This window comes from Hordeum vulgare, chromosome 5H (assembly GCF_904849725.1).
Source record: "Hordeum vulgare subsp. vulgare chromosome 5H, MorexV3_pseudomolecules_assembly, whole genome shotgun sequence".
Classification (NCBI taxonomy): domain Eukaryota; kingdom Viridiplantae; phylum Streptophyta; class Magnoliopsida; order Poales; family Poaceae; genus Hordeum; species Hordeum vulgare.
Window position 1 is genome coordinate 142749092 of NC_058522.1, and position 21208 is coordinate 142770299.

Consider the following 21208-nt stretch of genomic DNA (forward strand, 5'->3'; position numbering starts at 1 on the left):
GATTATCATGAACAAAGAAATATAATAATAACTAATTATTATTGCCTCTAGGGCATATTTCCAACAAACAGGACTTCCTATATGTCAATCTTTACCTGTGGACCATTCCTGAGCTCCTCGTGACGTCCGGGATCTCATCCTGGACTCCGAATAACCTTTGGTAACCACATACTATTCCCTTTACCAATCTAGCGTCATAGAACCTTAAGTCTGTAGACCCTACGGGTTCGGGAGACATGCAGACATGACCGAGACATCTCTCCGGCCAATAATCAATAGCAGGGTCTGGATATCCATGTTGGTTCCCACATGTTCCACGATGATCTCATCGGATGAACCACGATGTCAAGAATTCAATCAATCCCGTATGCAATTCCCTTTGTCTACCGGTATGATACTTGCCCGAGATTCGATCGTCGGTATCCCCATACCTTGTTCAATCTCATTACCGGCAAGCCTCTTTAATCGTTTCGTAACACATCATCCCGTGGCTAACTCCTTAGTCACACTGAGCTCAATATGATGATGGATTACCGAGTGGGCCCAGAGATACCTCTTCGTCATACGGAGTGACAAATCCTAGTCTCGATTCGTGCAACCCAACAAACACTTTCGGAGATACCCGTAGTGCACCTTTATAATCATCCAGTTACGTTATGACGTTTGATACACCCAAAGCACTCCTACGATATCTGGGAGTTGCACAATCTCATGGTCTAGGGAAATGATACTTGACATTAGAAAAGCTTTAGCAGATGAACAACACGATCTAGTGATATGCTTAGGATTGTGTATTGTCCATCACATTATTCCCCAATGATGTGATTCCGTTATCAATGACATCCAATGTCCATGATCAAGAAACCATGATCATCTATTGATCAACGAGCTAGCCAACTAGAGGCTCACTAGGGACACATTGTGATCTATATATTCACACATGTATTAGGTTTCCGGTTAATACAACTATAGCGTGAACAATAGACAATTATCTTGAACTAGGAAATATAATAATAACCACTTCATTACTGCCTCTAGGGCATATTTCCAACAGTATCCCACTTGCACTAGAGTCAATAATCTAGTTAGATTGTGATGAATCAAACACACATAGAGTTCTGGTGATGATCATGCTTTGCCCGTGGAAGAGGTTTAGTCAACGGGTCTGCGACATTCAGATCCGTATGTACTTTACAAATATCTATATCTCCATCCTAGATGTATCCACGTATGGAGTTGAGCGGCGCTTGATGTGCTTGGTCTTCTTGTGAAACCTCGGCTCCTTTGCAATAGCAATAGCTCCAGTATTGTCACAGAATAGAGTCATCGGGCCCGACACACTTGGAATCACTCCTAGGTCGGTGATGAACTCCTTCATCTAGACTCCTTCCCCGCGCTCCTTCTGAATCAGCTATGTACTCCTCTTCACATGTAGATGCCGCCACTACGCTTTGCTTGCAACTGCACCAGCTAACTGCCCCATTATTCAAAACATACACGTATCCGATTTGTGACTTGGATTCATCTGGATCTGTGTCGAATCTAGCATCAACGTAACCCTTTACGACGAGCTCTTCGGCACCTCCATAAACAAGAAACATATCTTTAGTCCTTTTCAGGTACTTAAGGATATTCTTGACCACTGTCAAGTGATCCACTCCTGGATCACTATGGTACCTCCCTACCAAACTTATGGCAAAGTTCCCATCAGGTCTGGTACACAACATGGCATACATAATAGAGACTATGGCTGAAGCATAGGGATGGTACTCATCTTCTCTATATCTTCTGTCGTGGTCAGTCGTTGAGTCGCACTCAACCTCACACCTTGCAATACAGGCAAGAACCCCTTCTTAGCCTTCTCCATACTAAACTTCTTCAGTATCTTGTCAAGGTATGTGCTTTGTGAAAGACCTATAAGGCGTCTCGGTCTATCTCTATAGATCTTGATGCCTAATAAGTAGCTTCTCCAAGGTCCTTCATTGAAAAACTCTTATTCAAATAGGACTTTATGCTTTCCAATAGTTCTATATCATTTCCCATCAACAATATCTCATCCACATATAATATGAGAAATGCTACAGAGCTCCCACTCACTTTCTTGTAAATACAGGCTTCTCCATAAGTCTGTATAAACCCAAATGCTTTGATCACCTCATCAAAGCGAATGTTCCAACTCCGAGATGCTTGCACCAGACCATAGATGGAGCGCTGGAGCTTGCATACCTTGTTAGCATTGCTAGGATCGACAAAACCTTCCGGTTATATCATATATAATTCTTCTTTAAGAAAGTCGTTCAAGAATGTTGTTTTGATGTCCATTTGCCAGATTTCATAAGCATAGAGTGCGGCAATTGCTAACATGATTCGGATAGACTTTAGCATCGCTACGGGTGAGAAGGTCTCATCGTAGTCAATTCCTTGAACTTGTCGATAACCCTTAGTGACAAGTCGAGCCTTATAGATGGTCACATTACCATCCGCATCAGTCTTCTTCTTGAAGATCCATTTAATTTCTATGGCTTGCCGATCATCGTACAAGTCCACCAAAGTCCATACTTTGTTCTCAGACATGGATCCTATCTCGGATTTCATGGCCTCAAGCCATTTGTTGGAATCCGGACCCGCCATCGCTTCTTCATAGTTCGAAGGTTCATTGTTGTCCAACAACATGATTTCCATGACACGGTTATCGTACCATTCTGGTGCAGAACATACCCTTGTCGACCTTAGAGGTTCAATAGCAACTTGATCCAAAGTGTCATGATCATCATCATTAACTTCATCTCTAGCCGGCGCAGGCGCCTTAGAAACATTTTCCTATGTTGCGCTACTCTCCGGTTCAAGAGGGGGTACAGTTACCTCATCAAGTTCTATTTTCCTCCCACTTACTTCTGTCGAGAGAAACTCTTTCTCTAGAAAGGATCCGTTCCTAGCAACAAAGATCTTGCCTTCGGATCTAAGATAGAAGGTGTACCCAATAGTTTCCTTAGGGTATCCTATGAAGACGCACTTTTCCGCTTTGGGTTAGAGCTTCTCTGGTTGAAGTTTCTTCACATAAGCATCGCAACCCCAAACTTTCAGAGACGACAGCTTAGGTTTCTTGCCAAACCATAATTCATACGGTGTCGTCTCAACGGATTTAGACGGTGCCCTATTTAAAGTGAATGTGACACTATCCAACGCATAGCCCCAAAATGATAGCAGTAAATCAGTAAGAGACATCATAGATCATACCATATCTAGTAGAGTGTGATTACGATGTTCAGACACACCGTTACGCCGGCGGCGTGAGTTGTGAAACAATTCCACATTTCCTTGGGTGTGTGCCAAACTCGTGACTCAAATATTCTCCTCCACGATCGGATCGTAAGAACTTTATTTTCTTGTCACGTTGATTTTCCACCTCATTCTGAAATTCCTTTAACTTTTCAAAGGTTTCAGACTTGTGCTTCATTAAGTAGACATACCCATATCTACTCAAATCATCAGTGAGGGTGAGAACATAATGATAGCCTCCGCGAGCTTCAACGCTCATTGGACAGCATACATCGGTATGTATTATTTCCAATAAATTGGTCGCTCGCTCCGTTATTCCGGAGAATGGTATCTTGGTCATCTTGCCCATGAGGCACGGCTCGCATGTGTCAAATGATTCAAAATCAAGAGACTCCAAAAGTCCATTAGTATGGAGTTTCTTCATGCGCTTTACGCCGATATGACCAAGGCGGCAGTGCCACAAGTATGTGGGACTATCATTATCAACCTTGCATCTTTTAGCACTCACACTATGAATATGTGTACGATCGAGATTCATCAGGAATAAACCATTTACCAGCGGGGCATGACCATAAAACATACCACTCATATAAATAGAACAACCATTATTCTCAGATTTAAATGAGTAGCCATCTTGCATCAAGCGAGATCACAAACAATGTTCATGCTTAAAGATGGTACTAAATAACAATTATTAAGATTTATAACTATTCCCGAAGGTAGATGTAGAGATAGCATGCCGACGACGATCACATCGACCTTGGAACCATTCCCGACGCGCATCGTCACCTCGTCCTTAGCCAGCCTACGCTTGTTCCGCAGTTCATGCTTAGAGTTGCAAATGTGAGCAACAGCACTGGTATCAAATACCCAGGATCCACTACGAGCGATGGTAAGGTACACATCAATAACAAGTATATCACATATACCTTTGACGTTGCCGGCCTTGTCCGCTAAGTACTTGGGGCAATTCCGCTTCCAGTGACCGGTTCCCTTGCGGTAGTAGCACTCAGTCTCAGGCTTAGTTCCTTTCTTTGACTTCTTCCCGGCAACTGGCTTACCGGGCGCGGCAACAACTTTGTCGTCTTTCTTGAAGCTTTTCTTACCCTTGCCCTTCTTGAAATTGGTGGTCTTATTTACCATCAACACTTGATGCTCTTTCTTGATTTCTATCTCCGCGGATTTCAGCATTGAATACAACTCAGGAATAGTCTTTTCCATCCCTTGCATGTTGTAATTCATCACAAAGCCTTTATAGCTCGGTGGAAGCGACTGGAGGATTCTGTCAATGATCGCATAATCCGGAAGTTCAACTCCCAGCTGAGTCAAGCGGTTGTGCAACCTAGACATTCTGAGTATGTGCTCACTGATAGAACTATTCTCCTCCATCTTACAACTAAGAACTTGTCGGAAACTTCATATCTCTCGACCCGGGCATGAGCTTGAAAACAAGTTTCAGCTCCTCAAACATCTCATATGCTCCGTGTTGCTCAGAACGCCTTTGGAGCCCTGGTTCTAAAATGTAAAGCAGGCCGCACTGAACAAGAGAGTAGTCATCACTCCGCGACTGCCAGGTGTTCCTAGCATCCTAGTCTGCCACGGGAACGGGAGGATCACCTAGCAGTGCATCAAGGACATATGCTTTATTGGAATCCATGAGGATGAGCTTTAAGTTACGAGCCCAGTCCGCATAGTTGCTCCCATCGTCTTTCAGCTTGGTTTTCTCTAGGAACGCGTTGAAGTTGAATGGGACATTTGCGTTGGCCATTGGATCTACAATATTTGTAAAGACACTTTTAGACTAAGTTCATGATAATTAAGTTCATCTAATCAATTTACTAATGAACTCCCACTTAGATTGACATCCCTCTAGTCATCCAAGTGACGCATGATCCACGTTGACTAGCCCGTGTCGGATCATCACGTGAGACGGACTAGTCATAAATGGTGAGCATCTCTATGCTGATAGTATCAACCATATGACTCATGTTCGACATTTCGGTTTCCCGTATTCGAGGCCATGTATGTACATGCTAGGCTCATCGAGTCAACCTAAGTGTTCTGTGTTTGTAATCTGGCTTACGCCCATTGTATGCGAATGTTAGAATCTATCACACCCGATCAACACGTGATGCTTCGAAACAATGAACCTTCACAACGGTGCACACTTAGGGGAATACATATCTCAAAAATTTAATGAGGGGTCATCTTATCTTTGCTACCGTCGTTCTAAGAAATAATATGTAAAACATGATAAACATCACATGCAATCATATAGTGACATGATATGGCCAATATCATCTTGCTCCTTTGATCACCATCTTCGGGGCACCATGATCATCATCGTCACCGGCATGACACCATGATCTCCATCATCATGATCTCCATCATTGTGTCATCACGCCAACTATTACTTCTACCACTATAGCTAACCGTTAGCGATAAAGTAAAGTAATCAACATGGTGTTGCATCTCATACAATAAATTAAGACAACTCCTATGGCTCCTGTCGGTTGTCATACTCATTGGCATGCAAGTCGTGAATCCTATTACAAGAACATGATCAATCTCATACATTACATATGTAACATCACATCCTTTTGGCCATATCACATCACATACAGTGCAAAAACAAGTTAGACGTCCTCTAATTGTTGTTCCAAGTTTTACGTGGCTGGTTAGGGTTTCTAGCAAGAACGTTTCTTACCTATGTGACATCCACAATGTTGATATGCCAATGCTATTTACCCTTCATAAGGACCCTCTTCATCGAATCCGGTCCGATAAAGTGGGAGAGACATACACCCGCTAGCCACCTTATGCACCAAGTGCATGTCATGCGGTTGAACTAGTCTCACGTAAGAATACGTGTAAAGTCGGTCTGGGCCGCTTCATCCCACGATGCCGCCGAATCAAGATAAGACTAGTAACGGCAAGCAAATTGACAAATCAGCGCCCACAAATTTTGTTTCGTACTCGTGCATAGAATCTACACATAGAACCTTGGCTCGGATGCCACTTTTGGGGATCGTAGTAATTTCAAAAAAAAATCCTACGCCATGCAAGGATCTATCTATAGAGAAACCAGCAACGAGAGAGGTTGTAGAGCATCTTCATACCTTTGAAGATCGCTAAGCAGAAGCGTTACTATGAACGCGGTTGATGGAGTCGTACTCGGAGCGATTCAGATCGCGGTGGATTCTGATCTATGGCCGAATCACGGCACCTCCGTGTTCAACACACGTACAGCCCTGTGACGTATCCTCCTTCTTGATCCAGCAAGGAGAGAGGAGAAGTTGAGGGAGAGCTCCGGCAGCACGACGGTGTGGTGGCGGTGGAGCTATGTTCTTCTCTGGCATGGCTTCGCCAAGCGCTGCGGAGGAGGAAGAAGAGGGAGAGAGAGTTGCGCCTTGGGAGAGATTAATTGTGTGTTCCCAAAAGTCCAAAACCTCAAGTATATATAGGAGCAGGGAGAGGGAGGGATGCCTTGGCCCCTCCTCCAAAGAGGAGAGCTTCGGCCGAAGCTAGGGAGGGGTCCTCCTCCCACAAGGGAGGTGGACTCCCTTGGTAGGGCTCTTCCTTCCTTTCCTTTTAAGCTTTTTGCCTTATCTCCTTTATACCTATGCGCATGGGCCTTTAGGGAAGGCTTTGGCCAGCCCAATAAGGGCTGGTACACCTCCTCTAACAGTCCATGGACTACTTTGGTCATCACACCCCTCTGGGGGTCCCTCCGGCACCCTCCTGGCACTCCCGGTACAATATCGATGAGCCTGAAACTTTTCCCGTGACCAAAGCAGGACTTCCTATATATCAATCTTTACCTCCGAACCATTTCGAAGCTCCTCGTGATGTCCGGGATCTCATACAGGACTCCGAACAACCTTCGGTAACTACATACTATTCCCTTTACAACTCTAGTGTCATCGAACCTTAAGTGTGTAGACCCTACGGGTTCGGGAGACATGCAGACATGACCGAGACATCTCTTCGGCCAATAACCAACAGCGGGGTCTGGATATCCATGTTGGTTCCCACATGTTCCATGATGATCTCATCGGATGAACCACAATGTCAAGGATTCAATCAATCCCGTATGCAATTCCCTTTGTCTATCGGTATGATACTTGCCCGAGATTCGATCGTCCGTATCCCCATACCTTGTTCAATCTTGTTACCCGCAAGCCTCTTTACTCGTTCCATAACACATCATCCCGTGGCTAACTCCTTAGTCACACTGAGCTCAATATGATGATGGATTACCGAGTGGGCCCAGAGATACCTCTCCGTCACACGGAGTGACAAATCTCAGTCTCCATTCGTGCAACCCAACAGACACTTTTGGAGATACCCGTAGTGCACCTTTATAATCACCCGGTTACGTTGTGACGTTTGATACACCCAAAGCACTCCTACGGTATCCGGGAGTTGCACAATCTCATGGTCCAAGGAAATGATACTTGACATTAGAAAAGCTTTAGCAGACGAACAACACTATCTAGTGCTATGCTTAGGATTGGGTCTTGTCCATCACATCATTCTCCAATGATGTGATCCCATTATTAATGACATCCAATGTCCATGATCAAGAAACCATGATCATCTGTTGATCAACGAGCTAGCCAACTAGAGGCTCACTAGGGACACATTGTGATATATATATTCACACATGTATTACGGTTTCCGGTTAATACAACTATAGCATGAACAATAGACAATTATCTTGAACTAGGAAATACAATAATAACCACTTTATTATTGCCTCTAAGGCATATTTCCAACAGTCCTGACACCAATCAGATCTGAATCTTGGCAGATATGATGGTTGGAACATTTCTTATTAATTATAACTTTGGTCTTTATGTAACCTTGTACGGTGATGTCTTGTGTGGTACACCAGACCGAAGGACCTATTGTTATAAATTCTTCGATATGTAAGGTTAGCCACTCTACCATGAGGGAATTGTATGAGTTAGTTTTATAAGTTGTTCCTCGTGGATCCTTTGTGTACCCAAAGTCCAACCTTTATGGGATGATCATGTTGATGCTACCCTGAAGCACGGATGTGGTACTTCAAATTTCTACAGGAACGTGGGAAGCGCAATGCTAAATTGTTCTTGATCAATTATCCAAACATCATTGTATGGGTAAACATCATGATTCTCCTTGCCTCTTTATCTAAATGGTTATGTACTTGATGGCCTATCATGTATACCATGCTCTGTTTCCTTGGGAAAGGTACACTCTAATACTTGTGTGTGTAGACACCTTTTCCTTTCCATTGGCCTGTTTAACCCTTTTCTTGTAACCTAACTTATCTGAGGAGTGATAATTCCCTGCTTAGGTAAAAACCTTGGTGTACAGCTGTGTCAATAAGACCATGTTACTATTGTGGATAACATTCCGGTAGCCTCCGGTGGACGAGAACTTTGCCTATTAGTCCGCCTCGTTTCAACGACCAGGAAAATGGTTCTATTCGTCCCCCGCCCTTGGTACCAACGTTGTTGCCAACATAACTCGCAGGCTATCCTGTGACATGTCTTGCTACCAAGACCGTGCAAGATGTCACCGCTTTGCCTACTCTCAACCCACGTGATAGGCCCATAACCCAAAGTTCCACAGTATCGAAACCTAACTCTCATGTACATCTTTGACTCCAAATTATCCTTTGCACTTGGATTTGTATGTAATTCCCGAGCCACCGTTTAAGGGATGATCTATTCTTCTATCAAACACAATACTTATTTCCATTGCTCTAAATCCCCTTCCATATCTATTTAGGCATCAAACGATTGTCTAATCGTTTGAAACCTCTGTACCATAATGTTGTATTCCCAATGAATTCCGTGAGTTACAACTTGAGAAATAATTCATTACTTCTTCTCTCAGTTCATCGTTAGGTGCCCAACTTTGTGTCGCTATGTTATCTGAGAATTTTTCCTATAATAGCAATTCGTAGGACAAGGAAGATCTCGAAGAAAGGATGACGACTCCATAAAAATGACCTAAAACAGAGAATTCAATACATCAACAAGAAGGACGAACCCCTTCGATGAGAGCAAGGAAGACAACAAGACTCATTAGAATTTCGTAACCAAACGTTTCCCCCTTACCTCTACCTCTTAATTCTCGGGATGAGAATTTCTTTTAGTGGTGGAGAGTTGTGACATCCCTGGATTAGGCTACAGTAACCCATGTAATCTAGCGACAGTAATCGCACACTAGTGGTGCCATGTCATCAAGATTTGCTAAGCCAAATTGCCACTTGACAAAAACCAAAACTAAATTCAAATTAAAATTAAATTCAAATAAATTATTTCTTCAAACTTCAAATTAAAAATCATGTTTGGGTTACGAAAATTCCCCACGCAATTGTCAATGTGAAACCAACTTTTTATAAAGTGGTTAAAGGCCCTAAAATTATTTTAAACAGTGCCACAAAGACATTTTTAAATACTTTTCTAATTTGTGGGAAATGCAAACCATTTTCAAATAGACCTTAAACTTTTTATGACAGTACCAAGTATTGCAATAGTATTATTGGACCAGGTCCCACAAATTTTACAAAAGTCATTTGGTACAAAAAGTGAATGTTTAATGGGAACTATTAAAAATAAAACAAATAAAGAAATAAAGAAAAGACCTCTCCAAACCCCCCTGGCCACTGGTGGCCTGCTTCTACAAGAACCGGCCTAGCCCATCACCACTCCCTCCTTCAACCTCTGTTCACAGAGGCATCCGTGGGCAGAGGGGGCGCATCCATGGCACCAATGTCCACACGGTGGCCATCCAGCATCTCCTTGCGGGGATAAGGTCGCCCCCGTGCTCCCTCGACCGAACCCTAGTCGTTTCTTCCCTCCCCTCGCGCCGCTTCGCTCTCTCCTGCACACACTCGCATTATCGTCGCCATGGCCGAGCTCTATCCCGTCGCCACCATGCTCATCGGTGCCCGTGGATACGTTGCGGAGGACCGCCACCCTCGACTTCATCCATTCAGAGCAACGAATCGGGTCGGGACGACTAGTACGCTCGCCATCGACCTCGTCATCTCTGCGTACATCGTCGATGTTCGTCGTCGATTGCCTCGTCTCCGGTCAACCTTCGGTATCCCCGAACGCACTCCCGAGCTCAAGGTGAGCTCCTCTCCATGTTCCCTTTCCCCCTTCTCCATTCGTCATCGTAGCCATCGTCCCCGAGCTCCTGCACCGCACCAGCTGCTGCCGTTCGCTTACTACTGCTACCCATAGTTGATGCTACTGCCTTTGGTGTTGCTCCTCTTGCCGCTGCTTGCTGCTCCGACTGTGCACTGCTACTGTCGCTGGTTGCTCGAGCTACTGTTGTTGCATCGCTACCGTTGCTCCTCTTCTGCCCTGCAGCTGCGTCTAGCCATGCCTCATGCTGCTGCCGCCCGCCGCTGCCTGCGCGGCCTATGGGCCCTGGCCGCCGGCACCCCGCCGCGGCCGACCTTCGTTGTCGCTCCCTGGCCCACGCCTAGCATGTGCCTGCCCTCCTCGGTGGCTGATATTGCTACTGCCGGCCATGGCCGAAGCCATGGTCAAGCGACCCAACACACGAGTGCGTGTGTTTGTGATGTGTGCGTGTGTATGGCCAGTAGGCCACTGGCAGGTGGGGCCACCCCTAAGAGTTTTTCTAAAAAAGGGGGAAATTGATATGTATGTACATATAAATAATAATGATTAATTAATTAAATAATTAGTGAATTAATTAGTTAACTTAGTTAGCAGTTAGTTTTCCCTTTAGGTCTATGGCAGGGGAACCCCACTCCCTTGTTGACCACTCATCTTTGATTGGTCAATTGTTGATTGGACCCCGCCCATCCCACAGTCATACACTTAGGCTAGCCCCTTCTGGGTGTAATTAGTATTCTACCATATATTTTAGTAATTAAATTAACTAGATAATAAATTCTAGGAATTGTTTTAATCTTTGAAAATTCATATAAAATAAATTATAACTGGGATGAAAATATTTTGTACATGAAAGTTGATCAAAAAAATGAGACGAACCCGGATACGTTATCTGTTCGTCTGTCGCGCATCCCTAGCATAGCGAACATGGAACATTTCCATCCGTTTCATTTTTACGGTAGTAGCCAAAGACCCGGGAAATATCGTTAGAGATTTTCCCGATCCCGCTATAACACGTAGTACTGTGTTAGCTCATGTCTAGCGCTCCTTATTGCTATGTCGTGCTTTGTGATGCTTTTGATTGATCTGTTATTTATTGTGTTTCCCCAATGCTGCTTCCTTTTCGGTAGACCCCCGAGACCGATGGTGATCTGGTGATTGACTACTTCCCGGTCGAGGATCCGTATCTGTCTGCAGAGCAACGAGGCAAGCAAACCCCCTTGATTATTCCTATATCGCCCATTTCTTTCTCCCTCATGCTTGCATTAGAATTTTTCTATTGTTGTATTTAGCTCCTATATCTGATGCATAGCCTAATTTTGATGAACTGTTACATTATTCTATTGCACCTTAAAACTGTTTAATATAGGTGGAGCAGTCATCCCCTCTGACCCTTAGTCCAGTTGCCCCTGCTTTATCATCAAGTCTCGATCCCTGATCGATGAGCCAAGACCCGACACAACACTTACACCCCCTTAGTTGTACGACGCTGCGGAGATACTATCGGATACCGAGGGTGACACCTCGCGAAATACTCATGATGCTATCTCTATAGTGCAGCTAGTCGGTCGTGGTTATCGAGGGTGATTCCTCCTTCACCACTCCCGATGATGACTCTGTCGTGCAACCCCTCAAGTGTAAGACCCTCGAGGGTGATTCCTCTAAGTCCACCTTGACGGTTACATCGTTCTGAATCCAACGAGGGTGATACCTCGAATCCCCCTGATGTTAAAACCACACAGTTACTTGAACATGTTACTCGGAACATTGATGAATAAATGTTAGGCGGGTGGATTCCCGCGTGGATGTGTCGATGAATTAATTAAAATGTTAATGGATTTGGGTATTTGACCTGGGTTGGTCGGAGACCTTATTTCGCACTAACCATCTACGTGGGAGGAGTTATGGGTTCTCGACGTCGTGGTATCAACTGAACCTCTTCACACGTCAGGAATGGAGCGGCGCACGCCCGAGTGGTCCGGATAGGCATCGCGCTTGTAATAAGGGGTGCTAGGACTGATATTGGCCGCCCTCGCATCGTGCAGGAGTGCAAAGGGTGATGGGCCCATGAACCCTGCGTGCTTAGGATTTAGACCGGCGGGCTGGCCTCTTTGTTAAGTCTAGGTGGGGCTGCGACGTGTCGATGTTCCGAGGTCGGGCATGACCCAGGAAAGTGTGTCGGGCCAGAGTTTATCAAGCGTGACGGGGAATATGTGGTGCACCCCTACAGGGAAGAACTTATCTATTCGAATAGCCGTGTCTGCGGTTACAGGACGACTTGGAGTTGTGCCCCGATCTTATACAACTACAACTGTTACTTAACTGGAATGTTTGCTCCGGGATTACTTCCTTGAAGGGAGTCGAGGAAGGATCTCTAGGCGTGATTTTAATTAACATTGTTGCACCAATATGACTTTAATTGTGATACTTGTTATACTCTTGTCTATTGCTGCAAGACCCCCTAAAGATGCTAGTCTTTGATAGGACTAGGCCTTCCCTCTCTTTCTCGCATTGCTGCAGTGAGTACACATATAAACCCCTTCCTCTGATACTGATGCATACTTAGCATAGTTTCGATGTCAGTCTTGCGAGTACTTTGGATGAGTACTCACCATTGCTTTGATCCCCCTTTTCCCCCTTGATCCGTTGTTGTGGCCATATGATGGAGCCGAGGAGATGGCGTATCCCGCCGACGACGACTGCTACCCCGACGGTTCTTACTACTACGTGAAGGCCGCTGAAGACCAGGAGTAGTTAGGAGGCTCTCAGACAGGAGGCCTCGCCTCGTTCGATCGTTGTATCTTTTGTGCTAGCCTTCTCTAAGGCACCTCATGTTTAATGCGTGTACTCAGATATTTGTTGCTTCCGCTGACTCATGTGATTTTTGAGCTTCTGTATTCTAACTCTCGAGTCCCCTGGCTTGTAATATGAAGCTTGTATGTTTTATTTGTGTCTAGAGTTGTGTTGTGATATCTTCCTGTTAGTCCTTGAGCTTGGTCGTACGCATTTGCGGGTATGATTAGCGTACGATCAAATCGAGGGTGTCACAAGCATGTTCCATCATCGTACGCTAGGACCGATCCGATCTGCTGTTGCTGCCACCGATCTCGCTGAGATTGCCTCGTACATGACTAAATGCTGCAGTGCCTTCCGAGTTTAGATGTATCCCCACCGCCTCGCATCTGCATACGCCGCTTCGGCGACTTCTCATGCACACACCATCGATCACAACATCCATTCTTTCTCTAGATCAATTCCCTCGCCTCATGGATATTGCAACCTTGCTCTAATACCACTTGTTAGAATAATCTGAGGCTTTCCATCAATCTACCGAGGACCAAGCAATCACACAAACATGATGTGACATCCTCGACTTTTGCTACAGTGATTATTGTAATTAAGCTACAGTGATCAACCGCTAATGATGCCACGTCATCGGATTCCCATCTCAGACCCGCGTTGATTCGAGTTTTGTCCGGATTCAAAATTTGAAGACAAACGAAAAATACTTTATAAGTTCATTACAAATATTACAAGGATATGTATACGAAAGAAAGAATTAAAAGTATGTATAATAAATTGTAAAAGAAAGTGTAATAAAAGAAAGTATTTAAAAAGAAAAATCAAATAGTAAAATAAATAATGAAAGAAAGAAATAATAGAAAAGAGAAAAGGCAAAACAAAACAAAAAAAGAAAAAGAAAAAAAGAAAGCAACCCCACTCCCCCGGCCCAGCTGGGCCACCCACCGGCCCAACCGGCCAAACCCTAGTCCCCCCTGGCGAGCAGCCCCTCCCCTCGCTACTCCCTCCCCCCCTGAGCGCCGCCGCCAGCCTCCCCCTCATGGGGGGCCCCACCCTCACCCCCACGAGAGCCCCCCCTCTCTTGGTCCTCTCCCCCACCCCCACCGACACTCCCTCCCGCAGCCCCCACCTCCCGTGACTCTCTCCCACGACCCCTCTCCCCCACGCCAGATCCCCCACCGAGCCCTTCTCCCATCCCGCCGGCGGCCTCTCCTCCTCCCGCCGGCAGCCCTCCCCACGGCCTCCTCCTCCCCCCGGCGGCCCCCCTCCCCACGGCCTATCCTCCCCCCGGCGCCCCCCCCCCTACACGGCCTCCCCCCCCCCGGCGGCCCCTCCCCTCTTCCGGCCGGCGAGCCACCCCCTCCACCCCGCCGGCAGGGGGCCCCGGCTGCCTCGGCCTCCACCTCGCCGGCCTACCACCCCGCCCCCCGTCGGCCTTCTCCCGCTCGGTCCGAAAGGGACCGGGCAGGGAGACGTCATCATCTCGCCGGACCCGGCCGGCTTCCCCTCGCCGGCGCGTCATCACCATCATCACCGTCCCCTCCACCACCGGAACCACGCCATCTCCACCGTCACCTTCGTGCGAACTCCGGCTTCACCGGGCCGTCTCGTCACCGTCGGTGAGCCCCTCCTCGGGCTCCTCCCACCATGTCGATCTTCTCACCGTCCCGGTTCCGTTCCGGCAAACGGGACCTCGATCCGTCGACGGTAGACTCCGGTAGGAAGGATTGAAGTTTGTGTTCTTCTAGGTGGAGTTAGCAAAGAGTTCTTTGTCTCTCTGTTAACAGAGAGGGAGATGAGAGTTTTGAGAGAGAATAAAAAAAACAAATGTTGTATTCCGTATGTATGTATGTATGTATTCGATACCCGTATTATGTAGGTATTTGCGTATATAGGCATGAGGAGAGATACGACATTTGTATGTTTATTTATTTGTGATTAAAATGTGTATTTGGCATTAGGTCACTTACCGGTAGGGCCAATGCACCCGCTGTCTATGATAGGGAGGCCCCACGCGAGAGTTAATATAAATTATAAAAATAATGTTTTTCTTAAATAAATAAATAAATAGATATAATAATTAATTAATGAGTTAATGAATTAGTTAAATAAATATATAAGTTAATCTGTTTATTAGAATAATTAATTAACATGATTAGAGAATGACACGCGGGTCCCTCACTAAATTAATCTGATTAAATAATAGTTAATCTTAAATAGAACTTGTGCCTATGACGTTCGGGACCCGCTGGTGAGTTGACCGGTCAAATGTTGATGTCAGCATGACATCGCGATGATGTCATAATGGAATTTTATTAAATCTTTTAAATCTGTTTTTTATTCCTAAATAATTAATAAAACTTTGAAAATTAATATTAAATAATCCGTAAGTCAGATCAAAATATTTTCAACATGAAAGTTGATCAGCAGAACGAGACGAACCCGGATACACGGCCCGTTCGTCTGTCATGCGTCCCTAGCATAGCGAACATGGAACTTTTCCATCGTTTCCAGTATAACCGGTAGTAGCCCGAGACCCGGAAAATATCGTCAGATATTCTTCCGACCCGTCTATGACGGATGTTGCTGCGTTAGCTCATGTCTAGCCTGCATCTTTCCATGTCATGCTTTGTGTTGCATCGGTGCTATTATTTATTGTTTCTTCCCCCTCTTCTTACCGGTAGACCCCGAGACTGACGCTGCTGCCGGGTACATCTACGACCCTGCCGATCAGTCCTTTGCCGCAGAGCAGCAAGGCAAGCAAACCCCCCCTTGATCATTCCTATATCGCCTATGTCTTTCTTTCTACTGCTTGCATTAGTATTTTGCTACTGTTGTAGTTAGCTCCTATATCTGATGCATAGCCTGTTTTTGATGAACTGCTACTTTCAGTCCTGTACTTTTAATCTGCTTAGTATAGGTGGAGCAGTCATCCCCTCTGACCCCGTAGATCAGTTGCCCCGCTTGTTTTCAATTCTCGATCTCTGATCGACGAGCCAGACCCGACACAGCACATTCACCCCCCTTCGTTGTACGACGCTATAGGGATACTATCGGGTACCGAGGGTGACACCTCGCTAAGTACTCCTGATGATATCTCTGTAGTATAGCTAGTCGGTCGTGGTTATCGAGGGTGATTCCTCTTTCACCATTCCCGATGATGCCTCTGTCGTACAACCCCTCAAGTGTGGGACCCCCGAGGGTGATTCCTCTAAGCCCACCTTGACGGGTACATCGTTCGGAATCCAACGAGGGTGATACCTCGGACTCCCCCGATGTTACAACCACACAGTTACTCGACCATGTTACTGGGATCATTGGTGATTAGTTGTAAGACGGGTGGATTCCCGCGAGACTGTGTTGTTGGCCTAATTAAAATGCTAATGGATTTGGGTATTTGATCTGGGTTGGTCGGAGACCTTTTCGCACTAACCGGCTACGCGGGAAGAATTATGGGTACTCGGCGTCGCGGTATCAGCCGAAGCTTTTCAGATGCCAGCAATGTAGCGGCGCGCGCCCGAGTGGTCCCGAGATGCATCGCGCTTGTGATTAAGGGATGCTAGGACTGACGTCGGCCGCCCACGCCACGTGCAGGAGCATGAAGGGGAACTGGGCCCACAAACCCTTTGTGCTTAGGATTTAGACCGGCGGGCTGGCCTCTCTGATTAGTCTTAGGTGGGGCTGCGACGTGTCGATATTCCGAGGCCGGGCAGGACCCAGAAAAGTATGTCCGGCCAGAGTGTTATCGAGCGTGACGGGACATGTGGTGCACCCCTGCAGGGATGAAAATTAACTATTCGGATAGCCGTGTCCACGGTTACAGGACGACTTGGAGTTGTGCCCCGATCTTATACAACTACAATTGTTACTTAACTGGAATTAGTTTGCCTCGGGATTGCTTCCTCGCAGGGAGTCGAGGGAGGATCTTTAGGCGTGACCTCACTTTAATATTGCTGCAACAATATGACTATTAATGTGTTACCCCTGTTCTACTCTCGTCTATTGCTGCAAGACCCTGAGGATGCTAGTCTTCGATAGGACTAGGCCTTCTCTCTCTATTCTCGCATTGCTGCAGTCAGTCCACATATAACCCCCTTCTTTGATACTGGTGCATAATTAGAATAGTTCTGATGTAAGACTTGCGAGTACTTTGGATGAGTACTCACCGCTGCTTTGCTCCCCCCTTGTCCCCCTTGATCCGTTTGCTGCGACCAGATGTTGGAGCCCAGGAGATGGAGGTCCCCGCCACCGACGACTGCTACCCCGACGGTGCCTACTACTACGTGGAGGCCGCTGATGATCAGGAGTAGTTAGGAGGTTCCCAGGCAGGAGGCCTCGCCTCCTTCGATCGTTGTATCTTTTGTGCTAGCCTTCTCTAAGGCACCCCATTTTTATGTCTGTTCTCAGATATTTGTTGCTTCCGCTGACTCGTGTGTTTATCGAGCTTTCGTATTCTAGCCCTCGAGGCCCCTGGCTTGTAATATGAAGCTGATGTTATTTTATTTGTGTCTAGAGTTGTGTTGTGATATCTTCCCGTGAGTCCTTGGGTTTGATCGTACGCATTTGCGTGTATGGTTAGCGTACGATTAAGCCGAGGGCGTCACAAGTTGGTAATTGAGCCAACTGCCTGTAGGTAGCCCCCTTTCCAACTCCTTGGCCGAAGTTGAGTTTAGTGTTTGAAAAACTTTACTAACACTTATGTTGTGGCTTATGGGCCCACATCTCAATTGGGTGGTATTAGTATCTTTTACTCCTTTCCTATACTCTGGGCTCTACTTTCTCTTCTCTTTCGGGTCAAAGATTTTACTAACTCTAACATTAGGTTCTCGAATCACATCAATCCGGAGCGCTGGACTATCTACTCTTTTTCTCCTGAATATGTATTACACACACTGTCATTGACATCCGTCAATCTTATTTTCAGATGCGTCCCGCAAGGCAGCACGTGCGCCTGACACAGGCCACTGAGACGACTGGGTTCCCGGCCAGTTTGGTCGATCTCCTGACCAGGCTGGGATATCGCTGGTACCCCGAGTACACTGTGTTCGAGGATTTCCGCGAGTACAACCAGTACCAGTACCAGGCTGAGGTTCGCATCTTCGACCAGAGGGGCGGCGAGACCCTCGAGCGCCACGTGTTCTGTGGTATTGGACTGTCGGTCGAGATGGCCGTCCATGATGCGGCCTACATCGCCATCACCCGTCTCCGTGGAGCGTACCCTCACCTGGAGGAGAGCCCTTTCAGATACATCCCGCATGCTCCTGCTGGGGATGAGACTGGGTCTGATCTCACTGCCTACGCTTCTGACGTTCGGGAGCGCAGCGACCGTTCCTACGTCGCTGTCTGCGCCCCCTACGTGACACGTCGCTACGACGCGCGGATTCTGGTGCAGTACACTGAGGCAATGGATCGTGCTTTCCGAGCTCTGAGTGTGGAGTTGTATGCTCGTCTTTACGACGCGTTGACAGAGCTGCAGCCATCACACTGTCCGAGGGTTCCACCTATGCGCATCCGCGAGCCGAGCAGGACAGAGCTACCATCAGCTCTCGAGTGGACTGATGTTGGGGGTAGAACCCCTGCACTTGGACCTCAGCTGCTCGACTGGATGCGGTACCCTCACCAGAGTCACAACGGGACACAGGGTCCTGTCCCTACCTTCTATCACCGCCAGCTACCAGGATTCGATCGTCCTCTCCGACGTTGATGTAGCCTTATCGCTACATCTCGTTGTGGTACTCTTCCACCGCGTGCCTGCGCGCCGCCTAGTGAGTCCAGGGTATCGTCAAATGCGTCCGGGCTATCGCCAAATTTCGAGTTTTTAATCGTTAGTCTGTAATCGAACTTATGTATGGGTCTGTATGTCGAACTCAACTACTATGGAGTATCTATCGCATTTCCCTTTCATTATGCTTAATTACTTCATGGATGCATGCGATGCCTTTGCAATTACTTTAAGCTAAACTACCCCTGCTAAATATTTAACAGGATGGTTAGACCAGTTGGCCGTCCGCGTGGCCCTGCCAACGATGCACCACCCCCGCCTCCTGAGTATATGGTGGGGATGATCCAAAAGTTTGAGCTGAACCGCCAGTTTATGCAAGGACTCATGGATCAGTTCCAAAGGCCGAACATGAACCAACCGCAAGGCGTGACACTACAAGACTTCTGCCGTCTCAACCCTGCGATCTACCGCAGCTCAACTCAGCCTCTTGATGCTGATGACTGGCTCCGTGACATTTCTTATGAGCTGGAGTCTGCCAATGTGCCCCTGGCGAGCTATGTCAACTTTGCCCCCTACTTTCTGAAGGGTCCCGCTGCTCAATGGTGGGACAGCCACAGGCGCTCTCAGCCCGATGGGACTATCATCACTTGGGCAGAGTTCAAGGCTGCTTTTCGTGCTCGATACATTCCGGAGGGAATCATTGACCGGAAGAAGCGTGAGTTCCGCAACTTGGTCCAGGGCAACAAGACTGTGGATGCTTATCAGCGGGAATTTCTGGAATTATCTCGCTATGCTGAAGAAGACATTGCGACTGATGCACGCAGGCAGGAGAAGTTCCGTGAAGGCCTCCACCCTGATATCAAGCTGACACTCCTCATTCAGGACTATGCTGATTTCGCCACCCTCGTGAACAAGGCTATTCAGGTTGAGACTGGTCTGCAGGAATACAAAGATAGCAGCAAGCGCAACAGTGACATGGGCTCATCTTCGGGCTCATCTGCACAGAAGCGGAAGATCTGGATTCCCAACAACATGTACCATGCACCTGCTCCTACTCCGAGGCCGTCCTATGCTGCACCTCGCCTGCCTCCTCCACCACCTAGGCAGCCGAGGCTTCCAGCTCCACCGCCTCGAGTTCCTCCTTCCCGTCCTGAGGACGGGCTGTGCTTCAAGTGTGGCCGTCCAGGTCAACGTGCTAGAGACTGCAGGCAGAATCCGAATCAGCTGGCACTTCCCGCAGCTGGCCGTGGCAACAACCAGAACCGCAACTTCAACACTAAGCCTGCTTATGTTCGTGGTCAGGCCAACAACATTGATATGGGTCAAGCTCAAGACCAGCCTGCTACCGTGATGGGTACACTTCTCGTTAACTCAGTACCTACTTCTGTATTGTTTGATACAGGAGCATCGCATTCCTTTATGTCGGAAATTTTTGCATACATGCATGACATTAGGAGCGAAGAGATGAACATCCCGATAGTGGTAAACACCCCTGGGGGCGAACGCCGAACCTCTGTGGTTTGCCCCCATGTTCCAGTTGAAATTGAAGGATTAGAATTCCTTGCCAACCCCATCCTACTAAAGTCATCCAACATTGATCTCATATTGGGGATGGACTGGTTGAAAGCTCATACGGCATCGATCGTTTGTGCCACCAAAACCGTCCACCTCCTACACCCTTCAGATGAACTAGTAAGCTACCATGCTCATCTCGTCCGTAATGCTGAGGCACGGCTGTATGCTTTGAATGCATTAAATGCGTCGCCTCTTGAAGGGATTGAAAACATACCAGTGGTCCGAGAATTCCAAGATGTCTTTCTAGAAGAACTTCCAGGAATTCCCCCTGCTCGAGCTGTCGAGTTTGTCATTGACTTGGTACCCGGTACCACTCCTATTGCCAAGCGTCCTTATAAAATGCCACCACATGAACTCCTTGAACTTAAGCAAGAAATTGACAACTCGCTCCATCTGGGTTTCATCCGTCCGAGTTCCTCTGCTTGGGGAGCACCTTCTCTCTTTGTTAAGAAGAAGGATGGGACAAATCGATTGGTTCAAGACTATCGTCCTATCAACCAGGCCACTATTCAGAACAAATATCCTCTCCCTCGGATAAATGATTTGTATGATCAACTTGCTGGTTCCACCGTTTTCTCTAAGCTCGACTTGAGGTTGGGATACCACCAGATCCGTGTTCGCAAGGAGGATATTCCAAAGACCGTCTTTGTTACTCGATATGGATCATACGAGTACACCGTCATGT